The sequence below is a fragment of the Capricornis sumatraensis genome, chromosome 20 (genome assembly GCF_032405125.1).
Source record: "Capricornis sumatraensis isolate serow.1 chromosome 20, serow.2, whole genome shotgun sequence".
Classification (NCBI taxonomy): domain Eukaryota; kingdom Metazoa; phylum Chordata; class Mammalia; order Artiodactyla; family Bovidae; genus Capricornis; species Capricornis sumatraensis.
The window spans coordinates 20,360,708-20,377,659 of NC_091088.1; positions in this window are offsets into that span (position 1 = coordinate 20,360,708).

Genomic DNA, 16,952 nt, shown 5'->3' on the forward strand with positions numbered 1-16,952 from the left:
CAGAAAGCCTCAGACAGTTCCTGGGCACTGCTCAGGGGCAAAGCCAGCAGGAGGAGCTGGTCAGCTGAGATCCCTGGGGAGGCAGAAGCCAAGAAAAATGGGGGGAATGGGGGTCCATGCACAGCATTGGCGGCAGTGATGGCCCATGGGGGGAGCTGCAGCCTCAATGGGCTCTTTCAGAGCACGTGTGGCAGGGAGGGGCCAAGGTTCAAGTTCCCAGCCACTCCCTTCCGCCCTGGAGAGGAGTGGAATCAGGGTCAGGGCCGCTTTTAGGGGATGCCCTCCTGGGGCCAGAGCAGGTGTGGATGGAAGGACCACGGGAGGCAGCCATGGGCCCTGGCCTGTGGGCGGCTCGGCTGGGCACGTGCAGGTGAAGGGGAGCCGCTGGGGGGGTGGGGGCAGGAAGGCATCAGCCAGCTCAGCTGTAAGGATGTGAGGAGTTTTCCAGCCAGTGCCCAGCCCAAGAAGGCAGCCAGCTCTGCCCAGAGGCAATAAAATAATGAATTGATTATGGTCCAGGGTGGTTCAGATGGGCACCAACCGCTCTCACCTCCTTGGTAACAGCAGCCCTGCCCTCCTCTGGGGGCCCATCTCCCAGTCCATATATTTAATGGGCCTGGACCACTGTCTGAATCCCAGGGTAGACATGATGCAGGCCTGGCCACTCAGCAAGCGTGCTGTCCCTGGACACAGTGATTGGCTCCGGTGGGCACTCCACCTGGATGACCAAAAGGACTGGGTTCTGCGACTTTTCTGCCAGTTGCTAAGCTGCTGAATGGGCACCAGGAGCAGCTGGTGACCACTGCTGCCACATGGGCAGGGCCTGCCTGGGAAGGAAGCTGGCGCAGAGAAGGTGGACAAAGCAATGGTGCCGGGGTATGGGGACCTGGCTCCTCCCTTTCTGGTCAGACCAACTGGGTTCAGAGACAGGGCTTCTGTCTCTTGCCACCCACAGATACTGGCCCACAAGGATGGCAAATATTCCCAGTTCACAGACAAGGGAAGCAAAGCTCAGAACAGTTGAGTAACTTGCCCTGAGTCACATAGCTGGCAGTGGCAGAAGCAAGACCCACCAGCCCCATGCAATTTCTGGATTTTCACCTTTCAATGCGAGGCCATCCATTAAGGTTCTGGAATCCATATGGGCTCCTAGAGAGGGAAGCCCCAGACAGGGTGGTCAGAAATCCTGGCAGCTGGTGTGGAGACCTGCAGACGAGACGCCAGCCCCAGCTCTTCGGCACCACCCCTCCTGGGGATGCAGCCTCACTCTTGCTCACAACAATTGCACGTGGAGTCTGTGGGGTTCAGAGCAAGCCGACCGAAGGTGTGCCATGGACTGGGGCTGCTGTGGGAGGCACCTGGGCCTGACTGTCTTCAGAGGTTGCTCCAGCATGTTTCTTGGAGCAGCTCCTTCTTGCAGGATGGGCTTGGGATTCGTGTAAACCTGCGGTGGCTGATGACTTAAGCACCAGTCCAGAGTCAAGTTGGACACCTGGTCCTGCTCTCCTCAGCCTGCACGTGACCCCTTGCTTCACTTGGGGGCATGAAAAGTAAGCGTGTTAGTCTCTCAGTGATGTCCAACCCTGTGACCCCACAGACTGTACCTTGCCAGGCTACTCTGTCCATGGTGTTCTCCAGGCAAGAATACTGGAGTGGATTGCCATTGCTTCTTCCAGGGTATCTTCCCAAACCAGGGATCGAACCAGGCTGACCCTGAAGTCCTTGACTGACCCTCCCCTGGAGAAGCGGGGTGTATAGTGCTTCCCCGTGAATCCAGGCAGCCTTGATGTTGTGTGTCTCCAAGGCTCAGTTATGGACACACACAGGGCTGTCCTGGTCCCTTGCTGTCTGAACAGGGGCTCGCCAGAACCCATAACACCTTCCTGGACTTTCGAGAGAGACATCACTGAGACCATCGCAACTCTTTCCTGTATTCCTGACCTCTAGAAATGGAATGAGTTTGCCTGTGTTTGCTGGTATGCTAAGCCTCCACATTTTGGGAGTAGTTGGCTTTGCACGTTCTTGTAAGGACTGCATGGCGGGTGATGTACTGGGCCTGAGACAAAACACCTGTTGGTAAATAAATATCCATTTCCTGAGGGAGCAGGGTGTCCTTTCCTTGTTCTGAGCATCCCTAATTGTGGCTGTCGGCGTACCCCTGTGCGGGGGAGGACTCCTGGCCCAGGCCCCCACCCCTGAATCCTCAGAGTCAGCCGTCGGCCGAGGGAGCAGAACCCTGAAGCTCCAGCCTGCTCTTTCCTCTGCTGTGGAGACGAAGCTGAGCAGGAAATTTAAGTGCTGTGATTGGTGTGGGCAGCAGGGCTGTCAGATGCTAGGCATAGGGCCTTGGGCACAGGGGGCCGTGGGCAAGAGCCCCACTCCTGAATGAGGGCACCTGGGACCCTTGCCCAGCACAGACTCTCCCCGACCCAGACCTATAACAGCCGCCGAGCCCAGGGTGAGAGGACCCAGTCCTGGTTAACTGGCGAGGCTGTGGCTCCCTAGGCTGGTACCCTCTGGGGATTTAACTTCCAGGAGCCTCAAGCCTGAGGCTCCATGGAGACTCCTGGAGGCCCCAGGCTCTGTCTGGAGGGGGCAGCTGACCAGTCAAAGGTTCGGGTAGTCCCAGTGAGGAGCCCACCTCCCATCCCACCCCGGGCGTCAGCCACAGACCAGGGACACGGCGGCTCCTGCCTCTTGTGGCCGGGGTCTGAGCCACCAGCTGTCAGCCCCGGGCAGTGCAGGCCTGTGGCGTCAACACCAGCCTGGTTAGTGGATTTTTCAGATATAGGGCTCTTAGGACCCCAGTTCTTCACTCTGGGAGAGCTGATAGACGTAGCTTCAAGCTCTGAACTCAGAGCCGCGGGTTCTCACTCCTTCCCTCTCTGTGTGGGCCTTGGGTTCCTGAAGGGGGAGTTTCCCTGAGGCTCATGACTGACAGTGGGGAAGGGTCATCAGAGCAGGCACCCTCTCTTGCTGCCAGGCCTGGGTGCTGGCCGGCGCTGAGGGCCTCGGCCGGGTGGTCAAGGAAAGGTGGGAGGAAGCAGGTTGGGTGTCAGGGACAGGGTCGGTCGACATCCAGGGGAGGGGAAGGCCTTTGGACAGAGCTGTTTTGCTCTTGTGCTGGAGTAACATGTCCAGTCCCCACATCAGGGAAGGGAAGGGAAAGTCCACATGTCCCGGGGGCCCCTACAGCAGGCCTCAGCTCCAGGGGGAAGGCCAGCAACCATTTCCCCCATCCTCAGGGGTCATGTGTTTCCAGAAAAGACACATTCAGTTCTTCAGCCTGGCCTGTGGATGGGGGCCTTACTTGTAAATAAGTTTTTGCAGGTGTGAACAAGTCAAATGAGGTCACAGGATGGGTCCCATGTCTAAGGACTGGTTTCCTCAGAGGAAGAGGAGAGGGCCAGGGATGGGACAAACGCAGCTGCTGTTGCAGCAAAAACAGGAATGAACAGCCTTTGGCACATACCAGCCTGACAGACCTGCAAGAGGTAAGCAATTTAGCTTTTACTACTAACAAACACTTGTCGCTGGACTTGTCCTTCACAAAGCTCATTACTCTCTGATTCCATGTAGATTTGGAGCAGGAAATGGCAACCCACTCCAGTATTCTTGCCTAGAGAATCCCATGGACAGAGGAGCCTGGTGGGCTGCAGTCCATGGGGTCACAGGGTCAGACACAACTGAAGTGACTTAGCATGCATGCATGCATTGGAGAAGGAAATGGCAACCCCCTCCAGTATTCTTGCCTAGAGAATCCCAGGGACAGAGGAGCCTGGTGGGCTGCCATCTATGGGGTCGCACAGAGTCAGACACGACTGAAGCGACTTAGCAGCAGCAGCAGCCACGTAGATTATGCTCTGGACCTAGCACGCTTCTCCCCATACTCTCTCTTTGTAGCATCCTGCATTTCAGAAAGAAGATCGGGGCCAATAACTTCATGGACACCAGACCCGGCTGCTGCCTGATACCAGCTGTGGCTGTTTTGATACTTAGCAAGAGAATAAAAAACATGAGACCTTCGAGAGGATTATAAAACCTCTCCCTATTCCTGAGAAAAGGGGGCACAGTTCTTGAGGCACTAGCCTGCTGTGTTTCCATCTTGCCTGGCACAGATAATAAAGCTACTCTTCTCTACTTCCTCTAGACTCTGTCTGCATATTTCTGTTTGGCATCAGTGGACAGGGAGCCAAGGGTTTGACAGCATTGCGAGCTGGGGAACCGTGGGAGCTGCTCCCACATCTCCACTCCGAGGGGCTGGGGGGCTGGGGACCCAGAGCTTTCCTGGGACTTGGTGCATCAGAGGTGTTGAGGGACATCTGCTTTTTGCTTAATTTTTAAATTTTTCTAGAATACTTTATTGCTGAAATGGAAGAATTTCATAACCATGCTTTTTTTTCCTTTGTTGTGGCTCTGGAGCTCCAGAGCGTACATGCCTAGTAGTCGTGGCACTTCGGCTCTTGTGGGGCTGTATTTCCCTAAGGTATGTGAGATCTTAGTTCCCCCGCCAGGGACCGAACCCATGTTCCCTGCACTGGGAGGTGGACTCTCAAACCCTGGACTACCAGGGAAGTCCCCCGTGGTTTGTTGTGATAAACTGTTTCCTCACACCAGGGGCTGAGAGTTCTGATGTGGACAGTCATGACAGACTCCCCGTCCCAGCCCTGCCGGTCCTGGGGGGCAGCCAACTCTTAGAGTCCAGGGCTAGGGGCCCCTCAGGAGCTGGATCCACACCCCCAGACCCAAACCCTGCACAAAGGGGAAGAGGCAGGATGCTGGCTTCCACTAGGGGGCACCCCAAACACAGGCGCTCACAGCATTCCCCCCCAACAACCCCGGACCGGCTCCTGCTGACAGCGAGTCCTGGGACCCCCACAGCTTCTTTTCCAAGTTTACTGAGACGCCCGTGACAGGTAACTCAGCTGAAGGAGTGTGACGTGGTGAACTGATACACTTGCCCACTGCGGGGTGACTCCCACAGCAGGGCTAGCTAGCACTGGCATCGCCTCACAGAGTTGCCTTTTCTCTGTGTGTAATGAAATTTCATACCTCCTTCCTGAGCAACTTTCGACTTCACACACAGTATCGTGAGCTGCAGTCGCCAGGCTGTGCATTCGAGCCCAGGACTCACAACTGCAAATCTGATTTCCAGATCTGTGGGAATCATTTGACCGACTCCCCCAGGCCCTGCTTGCCACAGTACTACTGTCTGTCTTTACAACCTGGGCTTTTTAGATTCCACAGATAACTGAGTGCCTACAGTGAGAACAGAGAGAGTTTCTCTGTGTGGCTTATTTCACTGAGCGTGATGCCTTCGAGGTTCATCCATGTTCTAGAAATGGCAGAATTTCCTTCTTTTTTTTATCACTGAATGATGTTGCCGTGTGTGTGTGTGTGTGTGTGTGTGTGTGTGTGTGTGTGTGTGTGTGTGTGTGTGTGACAGAGAGAACAGGGGCCGGTGGGGGAGAATCCTTGTACCCATCACCTGCTGATGGACGCTCAGGTTGCATCTGTTGTCAATGGTGCTGCTGTGAACACGCGGGTTCACATGTCCCTTTGAGGGTGTTTTCATTTCCTTTGGATAAATACCCAGGAGTGGAGTTGCTGGGTCACACAGTAGTTCTGTTTTTAATTTCTTGAGGAACCTCCATACTGTTTTCATAGCAGCTGTACCAATGTACATTCCCACCAACAATGCATGAAAGTTTCCTTTTCTCCACATCCTTGCTGACACTTTTTTTCCCTTGCCTTTTCTGGCAGGTGTAAGGTGATATCTCACGGGGGCTTTTTTGTGTTTATTTATATATTAAATCTTCTGATCTGTGAACACTTATTTTTGTCTTCAGTTTCTTTCACCAGTGCCTCATAATTTTCAGTGTCCAGATTTTTCATCTTCTTGATTAAATTTTTATTCCTGGACTTTATTGTTTTTGATGCTATTACAAATGGGATGTCTTTCTGTTTTTCAGATAGGGAAAATTTATAATAATTTTTGTCTCACTTGGAGTGAATATTCTAATATCTTGAGGCAGAAACAGTCATTGTGTGTTCTCCGTTGCTGGCTGCTGCTGGGCATCACAGCATCTGTGGAAATGGATACCAACTCCTAAAATCAATATACTCTGAATTGCTAAACACTCATTTCCAGGAGCTTGGGATGAGGGACTGTGGATGTCTGAGAGGTCAGCCTTGGAAAAACAATGTAAAACATGTGATGAGAAATTGAATTCCAAGTGTGATTTGAAGTTGAAATCTTACTGTGTACACACAACTTTGGATTGGCTCAGAGATCTCTTGGGCTCCAGCTTCGATGGATTGAATGTATTAATATTATACAATTAAAAATGTTTGTAGGAGCTTGTCTAGGTCTATAAATGGAATCAGATGTGAATTAAAAACTCTTTAAAAGTGATGGAGAAACAGAATATTAAACTTTGTAGGTTGAATGTATAAGAAACTGAGATTGAAAGTTTATAACATTAACAAACTGAATTTTATTAAATTGTAAAAGGCCCAGTGAACCACATGAAAGCCACGGAATCTCAAATTGACGTCAGTTTTGGGAGCTATAACCCACCCGTTTCCCAGGACGAGTGACTCAGGCCTTTTTACCGACCACCCCCTCCAGTGAATGGGCCTCCTGACAGGGGCTTTTGCACGGACCCTGCTTCTGAGGTCAGGTTTCTGCATGTTTGCCCCCAACCCCTCTCTTCTGGGACTTGTGCACAAAGTGGGACCCAAGGAATCCCAGATTTACTCTCACTGGGCTGCTGGGAGGCGGGTTCCACTCATCTTCAGGGCAGGGCCAGGTCCCAGCTGGAGGTGGGTGGTGAGAGGGCACGCCCGGAAGGGTACAGCAGTGGGTGGCGAGAGGTGGGCCAGCCAGGGATCCTTCCTTTGCCCGAGGAATTGGCTGCCGACTGGGAAAAAGGCCAAGAAGGACTCAGTCGGCTGGCAGGGCTTCCACCCTCCTGGCTGATTCCTGTATCCTGCCCAGCCCTGCGGGCTTCCTGCAGCCTCACTCCCACTCTCTGAGGTGCCCTGATAGAGGCCGAGGTAATGTGGACGCTACCTGGGACACCTTTACAGCATTTGAGAAGCCCCAGCAGACCACCGAGGCACGTTTTCCTACAGCTTCTGCCTGTTTGCAGGACAGGGGAACTTGAATAGATCTTGGCCAGCTCCCCTCACACAGCGTATGGCTTCCCTGCTCCCACACACACCTGGGACCCTGCTGGGGGTTCTCAAATGCAGTAACCTCTGACCCGAAGAGTAGTACTGTGAGTTGACCTGGCAGGTAAGGGCTCTCTTAGAAATGCTTTTACTCCCCTTGGGGGCTGATGAGGGGGTCCAGACTTGCTCCCTGTGCTACAAACGCCCATCTCCCACCGTCCTGACAGACAGCAAGGTGCATGAGGGTGCATGTGCACACGCACACACACACGCTTACACACATGCTTACACGTGCGACACACACACGCTCACACATGTGTGCGCTTACACATACGCTCACACACACGTGCACCATCTGGGGAGACACAGGAAGAGAAAGCGTGTATGTAGAATGTGGTTGCCCGCCCCAGGTTGGGGTGGGGTGGTGAAGGCTGGGCACGGCGGGTGTGTGGGGATTACTTCTCCAACCCATGCATGCATTTATCTGGCTCAGGAGGTCCAGGCAGGCCCAGTGGAATTGTACAAGCCCTTAAATGAGAACTAACTTTTGGAGTTTGCCAGTCATATTTGTACAAGAATCTTATTGTAGTTTAAGTTCCCTTTTTCTCATTCTGTGTGAGGTTCAGGAGGTTTTTTTTTTTTTTTTTTTTTGGTCATCTCTTTGTTCATGCCCTTTGCCCATTTCTCTGTTGAATTGCTCATTTTTAGAAAATGACTTACAAGACCTGGTGTGCCGTGTGCACTATTATAGACATGTTTTCCTAGGTCACCAGTGGTCTTTGATCCTCCCCTGGGGTGTGCCAGCCTGCTGCATCAGTATTTTTCTCTCCTGCCCTTTGCTTCCTTGCAGGGCTTTCTGACTTTGTTTCCATTATACAAGAAGATGCTCTGCATGGGGTTTGTGGAACATGAGGCGGGTTGGATGGGCTGCCGCCTCCATGTGCTGACCCTTCTCACGTGGTCTAAGCAGGGCAGTGAGCCGTGAGCTGCCCCTGCTAAGCCGTATCCAGCCAGCGTCTCCCGCGCAGCTCGGCGCTCATCACAGACGGAACACCCTGGATTCATCTGCACCCTTTCCACACGTGTGAATATTTGGTAGATAAAAAACAGCATCAATTTTCTCACAGATATTCTCCCGCATGGAGAAGTGGTAACCAGAGCTGTTATCAACCCATCCAGGAACGTTTCTAGGGTGTACACTTCATGCTGTACATATACAGCTATGAGCATAACCAATATTGCCCTGCCTTTGGGGGGCTCACCAGTGAGTGGAGGTCAAGCCAAAGTAGCAGGCACTCACCAAGGAGCTTGAGGGTACTTCGGGGTCAGTGGGATCAGAGGAAAGTGTTGAACCCACACGAATGGTGAAGGCAAGGAAGACTTCCTGGAAGCAGTGGCTTCTATCTGAGGCTGGGAGAATGAAGAGTTAGAATTGGTGGGGTGAGCATGTCAGGGCCATCTAGGCGGACTGAGGCCATCTCACACACTGGGAGGAGGGCTCAGCGTCCCAGGCCAGGTGCTCAAGACATCATCCTCCTTGGTCACCCCCGGGGTGTGCACCCCAGCTCCCCAGCCTGAAGTGGAACTGCTACTATTAGCCTGCCCTCCATGCTGCTGACTGCCAGCCCGGGGATAGCCTGCTGACACCACAGGAAAGCACCCAGCCGGTTGGGTGGCCGGGGGCACCCTCTCCTGGAGCCTGGGGTCTGGGCCTTGGGTTCTCGGGCACTCAGGGAGAGTGTTGCTCAGGAAGAGTGACCAGGTCTTCTTCTCTGACCAGACCCCCACCAGCCTCACCTGAGTCCCTCTTCCCACAGGCCTCAAGCCTGTAAAGTCTGGGCCACATACCAACACTGTTCTAACAACTTAAACCCCACCCCAGGATGGCCAGACCCCCTTACAGCACCTGAGAACTCAGGGCGCCTCGAGGAATTGAGGCTTGTTCCAGCCTCCTCTGAGACAGGATTTCACTTGGAAAAGCTGGAGCCAGGGCCAAGCCCCCCTTCCTGGCTTTTATTTAATGTGATAACTTCCGAATGACGTATTTCAATCACACATCTAACATAACACATGGATCATCCAATGCTTTAAGTGAAAGGTAGAGGAGAGACCCTGACTTTCACTGGTCTAAGGGCCAGAATTGCTTGGTTTCTGCTCCGTGTGAATTAACGCTTGCTTATTTGCTAGAGCTCTGCTGAGCTGTGGTGTTTCTGTGGGTTATTGTCCGAGAGCAGAGTGAACAAGCATTTTTCCCACTTGGAGAGGACCGGCTGGGTGCCAGCACCTGCTTCTTACATCCTGCTCACCTGCCCTTTTCCAGCTCCCACGGCCAGTGCTGGAGGGTCTTCCTACTTTTTGTAGATTCCTGCTCCCCTAACGGCCGAACCCGGCTCACCCCCACCCCCGTCTCTCCGCACAGACACAGGGGCGGCAACATGGGCTTCTTTCCCTTCTGCAACAGTTATCTCTGGTTGAAACCCGTCCTCCAAGGTCGGCGTGGTGCGTGGACTTGGGATTCAGCCCAGCAGTTTCCATTTAAAGGTCCTGGAGGCCGAATTTCAACCTCGTTTTTCCTGAGCTGACCCTCCTGCAGTGACCACGGAGAGCCGACGCCTGGCCCTGCCTGCATCACTGACCAGTGGGTGGTCCTGTCAGTCCTGCCAGCCGGGCCCTATGCGGTGGCCCCGCCACCGGCCGCCTCTCCGCCCCAACCCCCATCCTCAGGTGTCCTGTGGAGCAGAAGTGCTCTGGAAGAATCATCCAGGATAAAGGAAAAGAACCTCTGTGGCCGTGGGGCTTTCTCCAGGCAGCCAAGGCCCCCCTTGCCCCGGCCCCCAGTAGGATCCTGGACACACTCCGCTCAGGCTGGTCCACGGGATGCCTGGGGGCACCCATCTCTGAGGGGGAGGCTTGTCTCCAGGCCGCCCCCAGGGTCTCAGCGAGCGAGCTCCACCTCCACTGGGGCCGCTCACCCTCCCCTGTCACCCAGCTTCACCCTTTTGCTGTGACGTCTGCCCCCAGAAGGAGGGCCACGTCAGGGGTCTCCTGACTGGTGTTTCAGGGCCTGTGTGACACCCCCTCTTCTGCAGAGGGCAGGGCAGCGTCCTGGAGTGATCTTGGGGTGCACACCCCCAGCACCCCGCCTAGATGAGGCACGTGTCCCTGCGAGGGGGGCTCCTGTGTCTCCCCCACCCGATCGGAAGCTCACCCATTGGCTGGGTGGTTTCAGCAGGCTGTCTGACACCGTAAGCCCCTTTGGGAAATGGGGCACTACTGAGACCCAGCTGCAGCAGGTGGGGTGGTGGCCCCCAGAGATACAGCCTCCGGAGCCATGAACGTGACCTTGTTCGGGGAAACGCTGCTGTAATCAGGCTGAGGCGGACTGTGTGGGTGGATGTCTGGTGCAGGCATCGCTGGGGGCCTGGCTGGTGGGCAGGGAGGGAGGGGTAAGGGGATCCATGGGGTGGTGGGAGGCCAGCTGTGCAAGGCCAGGGGCCAGGGAAGAGTCTGGGCTCTGACTGGACTGGCGGGGCAGCCCAGGGGCAAGTCCAAAGCCCACTCTGGCTCAAGTGGGCCCTCCTTCCCCTTTGCTGGGGGCGGCCCCTGCTGGCCCCCTGCCTCCCGGGATCTGAGTCTCGTCTTCCTTGTCCACCAAATAGGCACACCCTGGCCTGCCGCCACCTCCTGAAGACTTTCCCAGAGATGATCAGTCCAGGACCCTCAATCCTCCCACCTCCCAGATTACCTGTCCCGGAAGCCAGGGACCGCGGCCGAGCGCCCTTCTGACTCCTCCCCGTGCTCAGTGCTCAGCCGTGTTGGTGCGTGTGTGTGTGCCCACAGTTCCCGTTCACTCCACGCCACCCTCCCTGTGTGCATGCGCTATGATCTGTGGGTCTGTCCACTCTGGGTGGACGTCAGGGCTGCCCCCCGTGCTGTGGTGGGGATGGCTTTGCTGAGACACAGCTCACCTGTCACCTGTTACACAATGAATGTGTGTGCCCCCTTCACGTGCTGAAATCCTAACCTGGATGTGTCGGTACTGGGCGGGAGCTTGTGTGCCAGGTCAGGGGTTACTGATATCCACGAGGGCAATTGGGCTGTAACAGCTATAAAATGCACTGTGATCTCTGCCCCTGCCTTACATGATGCAACTCTAACCACACAGCTTGATGGACTACATTTTGTTTAGTCATCAGACGTTGGGCTTTTGCGTTGTTGGTATCTTTTGGCTGCTGTGAACATTTCTGTGTGGATGTACAAATATGACTTACATAGTTTTTGGTGCATATATGATATTTTCACAGTTAAAATGTAAAATAAAAAGAACCAAGGAGGCTTACATACACCCGCCAGGAGCAGTCACTGAGATCTGCCATTGCAAAGCTGGACGAGGCAGCCGGCACTGCCTCCACTCCTCTGGGCTGCCCACTGGAAGGAAGCTGGGAGCCCATACAGCCGCTTCTCCCTAGGCAGGGTGCTGGGAGGCTGAGAGGGGAGGGGACAGCTTCCTGGGCCAGTCCCTCCCCCACACAGCTGCCCGCCCCCCGCCACCTCTCACAGTCTGAAGACTAGGGCTTCTCTGGCGGAAATGGGGCATTTTCTCCTTCCTAGGAGGGGAGGTAGGTTCTAGGGCAGGACTAGCACGGCCGTGAGGTCCTGGGGTGAAGCCTGCATCGCTGCTGAGGCCACAGTGAGTGTGCTGGGGGCCAGGGGGCTGCCAGGGGTTGGGGGTCTGCCACTAGGGAGGTGCTGCCTCAAGGGGAGGTGGCTGGAACCCAGGTCAGCAGAGCAGGGAGACAGGGAGCCTGAAGCAGGTGGGATTCCAGAAGGTGAGAGAGCTGTGATCAGTGTGAAACTGAGGCTCACAGGGTTCCCCTCGGCATCCCGACTTCTTGTCAGCAGCCTCTCTGCTGTCCTTAGGATGCAGTCCAGACACGCTGGGGAGGGTGAGGCCCCTGCCACCTTCCCGCCCCCACACCTCTGCTGTCCTCTGCATAGAACCTTTCTCCCTGGCTGCCTGCCCTTCAAGATTCAGCTAGTCTGTCCCCTCCTCCAGGAAGCTGTCCTTTTCTGCAGTTCTGCCTGGCTGCCCTGCTCTCTGCTCTGCTCACTACCATCCCCCCATCAGGCGGGATAGACGTGCTGAATGAATGAGTGAGTGAAAGAAGGAGTGGAAGAATCAGAGTGGGCTGTCAGCAGGAGCCCATGTTGGGCAGATGACAAAGGCCCCGTGATTCTCACTGAAAGCTCAGAACATTCGGTCCTCCTGGCGGCAGCAGATCAACTCACAACAGTAACAAAGCGGGAGTGGGCTGTGTTCTTTGTATCTAATGCAGAGATGTTTCCTAACCGAGTGGGTCTGTTCCGTGGGCTTGAAGCGCTGGGACATGGGATGCGTGCATGGGTCCTGCAGCCCCCTGTGCTCAGAGCCCCCCTCTAGCTGCCGCCCACTGGTCAATGGGAAGAGAGCCCCATGGACAGGCCCCTGGGCCCACCCTGCCTTCCTCTCTGAGAAACACATGGTTAAAAGTGACACCCCAGAGCAGCAGGACTTACCTGATGGCTCAGATGGTAAAGCTTCCGCCTATAATGGGGGAGACCCGGGTTCAATCTCGGGGTCTGGAAGATACTCTGGAGAAGGCAATGGCAACCCACTCCAGTACTCTTGCCTGGGAAATCCCATGGATGGAGGAGCCTGGTGGGCTACAGTCCATGGGGTCGCAAAGAGTCGGACATGACTGAGCAACTAAACTTTCTTTCTTCCCCAGACCAGCATACTTTCAGCACCCCCTCACCAGTCAGGGTCTCCGTGTCTACCTCACCTCAAGTTAAATAATGGTTTCGAGGCTCACAGTCTTGCAAGGAACCTGTGTCACTTTTCTTTTTCCTTGCTCAATCCCCTTTCCTGTGGACATCACTGTCACAGCCACAGGAAGGGGACAGGCTTTAAGCCCTTCGGGGGATGGTCGTAGCATATTCTAGGGAGGGGGTGCTGGGCACAGTGTGGGTCGTGCTGGACTGGTGGGTGGGGTCTGCCTGGGCCCAGGGAGCTTGGGGGCTATGTCACTTTTATTCAGTAGAGCTGCTTCCGTGGGGGAGAAAGCACAGTTCAGCGTCTCCCTTGAGACTTGCTGGCTGTTGCTGGCCTGTGTCCAGACCCAGGGAGGCGGGAGTTCGGCGTCATGGCAGGAGGGGGCGTCTGGTTTCCCTGAGTGTGGCCCGTCCAGGCCTCAGTCTCCTGATTCACTGATGAATCCAGATCTGCTTGTGTGTCCACAGCTCTGGGGATGAGGAAGGTGAGGACAAGAGCTCCTTCTTCATCCAGGCAGTGAGGCTGGAAGGCATCTGACGGCCTTGCCCACTGAGAATGGGCGGCGGGGCAGTTCTGGAGGCCACAGAGGGTGGCCTCGGACAGGGGAGCCAAGGGCTTCCGGGTACCCTGGGGACAGCAGGCGGGGGAGGCCTGGGCTGCTGCTGTCCTGCGGCCTGGGCTCCAGCCTCAGCTCTGAGCTATGCGGCCTGGGTGTGTGCACCCCTCGCCTCGGTTTCCAGACCTGGAAAAGAGGGGGACCAGGATTCTGCAGGGCCCTGCCCCACAGATGAGACCTCTGGGCCACACCGCAGGACCCGACTGGCCACCAGGGGGCAGCAGTGGGAGGGCCGGACCAAGGGGAACCCAAGCCCCTGGCCTCCTGTCTGAGCCTCTACCAGCCTTGGGGCGAGCCTGGGACTCCAGGCCTGTCTCACAGACAGGACAGGGCAGCCCACACCCAGTGCTTAAGGGACCTGGTGCATTTTCTCACCAGCGTCCCGCCCACATCTAGAGTGTCCCCATGTGAGCACTGCTGTCTCTGCTCTAGACTCAGGGGACAAGGCTGGACCCACTGGGAGGCTGTCGCCTGCCCTGCCCTAGTCCAGCTCAGCAATCACCCTGCCCTGCATGTGGGGGGGCCAGGCTGGGGCAGGGGTGTAGATGGGGGCGCCCCGGAATGGGGAAGTCTGTGAGCAGAGGGACCTGCTGACAGAGTAGCTGGTGGGGCCCCCAGACCTGCCCCGCCTTGGGCACCATCCGGACCTTCCTGGGACATCCGCCTGCCAGGGGGACACGTGGTGTCCACACAGGAACTCAGCCAGGAGCCAGGCCCTGAGAGTGGAGGGCCTGGAGTCAGGGGCACCTACCCCCATCTCTGTGCAGAGCCTGCTTAAACACGCTTCTCTGTTTTAATTATTTTTCCATTTTAATGCACATGCTAAAAATGTCAAACAGTAATAACATCAAAAGATGTTATTACAAAGAGTAATAACATCAAAAGTAGGAATCTGCCCCTTCCACCCCGGCCTCAGCGCCTCTGGCCCTCCCACCCGTCCACCAATGCCAAGACCCTGGGCAGACCTGGGGGAAGTTCTCCTCTCCAGCCTCTGTGCCCACAAAGGGGTGGCACCGCAAATATGGAACTGGGGGATCACCTTGCAGGCAGGGGCTGCACGTGGCTGCCTCCCCCAGGCCCTGGTCTGTGGTGCCCAGGGTCAGACCGTCAGCCCCTTCTCCACCCTGAACCAGCCCTCCTCCTGAACTCTCACCACCCTCCAGGGGAGGGTCAAGGGAGCTGACTTGCTCCAAAGCCTTGGCAGGTGGCACCTCCCAGCTCTGCCACCCTCCGCTAAGACCCGCATTGCTCTTGGAGCCCCCTTCTCACGCTACATTCCCCTATATGACCCACCCCCATTATGACGTCCCATTCCTCCCAGTTCTAGGAACTGAGCGCCTCACAGCTGGGGCAGGGGCTGCCCCACTCAGTCAGTGTCTGTGAACCAGGAGGGGGCCAGAGCAGAGGGGGTTGAGACTGGGGCACTGTGTCCCCACCCGGGCTGCTGGGACCCTCCCTGGGTGGGGATGGGACTGCCAGCTGTCTGCCAGCTGTTTGCCAGTGCCTGCCAGGGTGTGTCCCCCCCATCCTAACCTCAGAATCCTGAAACCAATTAGCGCAGCCAGCCCCCAGCTGGGCTGGGGCTCCACACAGACCTTCTCCTGGTCTGGGTCTCTGCCAGAGGACATTCCGATCCCTGCCTGCTTCAGGTCATCCTGGAGTTGAGAGCACTACACATGTAGAATGTGGGCTCCAGCCTCTGGGCCAGGCTGCAGCGAAGATGCCTTCCAGCCCTGGACACAGCCGTCACCCTTGACCCCAGCAGTGAGGGCGGGGTGGCATCCCCTCAGGTGCCAGGTTGGCTGCTACCAGATGATGCTGTGGGCCTGTCCGGGGGGAGGGGGAGCGTGGCCCAGCCCAGCTATCCTTGTGACGCCCCACGACTCCTAACTCAGCCCCTAACTGGATGCCACCAGCCTGTCCGAGGGCACCCCCCCGCCTGTCTAGGGACCCTGACTCCCTGTCACCCAGCCTGGCCCTGTCTGGCCTGCCCTGGGCCTGAGGCCCAGCCTGAGGGTCAGAGGGCACTGAGCCTGGGAGGGCTGTATGTGCCGGGCACGCCTGCCTCTCGTGTCTGCAGAAACTCAGACCAGCTGACACGTGTGCAGCGTTCACCCCTCCGAGGCCGCCTGTGGAACTCAGGGGCGGGTGCAACTTGAGAAAAACAGAAACAACCCCCCAGGTCTCGTGACCTGAGGGGAGCCCGCCCTCCCGTTCCTGGGGAGCCTGGGCACCAGCACTCACTGAGCTGCAGGAAGCCTGTCTCCTCCCATCGCGGGAGGGCTGTCTGGTTTAGGCAGCACCCGGCAGGGCAGCCATTAGTGGATACCTACTGTATGCCTGGTGAGCCCTCTGAGTCTGAGCTGAAGGGACCGGTTCAGGTGCCCAACGTGTGAGTGCATCACGGGCGGGTAAGGAAAGGGCCTGCTGGGCTGTGGTTCTAGGGGTGAGTGGAGGGCCAGGGCCTCTTGGGAGTGTCTCTGGAGCCCCTGAGGGAGGGACCGCTGCTGTGTCCAGTGGACCACGGAGCTCAGAGTGGTGGGGACAGCCAGGGGGGCTGTGCAGTTAACCCCAGACAGTGGGGGACAGAGGGGGACAGTGGGGACAGAGGGGACAGAGGGGGACAGAGGGGGACAGAGGGCGACAGAGGGGGACAGAGGGCGACAGAAGGGGACAGAGGGGGACAGAGGGGGACAGAGGGGACAGAGGGGGACGGTGGGGACAGAGGGGACAGAGGGCGACAGAGGGGGACAGGGGGGACAGAGGGGGACAGTGGGGACAGAGGGGACAGAGGGCGACAGAGGGGGACAGAGGGGGACAGTGGGGACAGAGGGGACAGAGGGCGACAGAGGGGGACAGGGGGGACAGAGGGGGACAGTGGGGACAGAGGGGACAGAGGGCGACAGAGGGGGACAGAGGGGGACAGAGGGGGACAGAGGGGGGCAGTGGGGACAGAGGGTGACAGAGGGGGACAGAGGGCGACAGAGGGGGACAGAGGGTGACAGAGGGGGACAGAGGGCGACAGAGGGGGACAGAGGGGGACAGAGGGGGACAGAGGGGGACAGAGGGGGACAGTGGGGACAGAGGGCGACAGAGGGGGACAGAGGGGGACAGAGGGGGACAGAGGGGGACAGAGGGCAACAGAGGGGGACAGAGGGGGACAGAAGGGGACAGAGGGGGCCAGTGGGGGACAGAGGGGGACAGAGGGGGCCAGTGGGGGACAGAGGGGGACAGAGGGGGACAGAAGGTGACAGAGGGGGACAGAGGGGGACAGTGGGGGACAGAGGGGGGCTGTGGGGACAGAGGGCAACAGTGGGGGACAGAGGGGGACATTGGGGACAGAGGGGG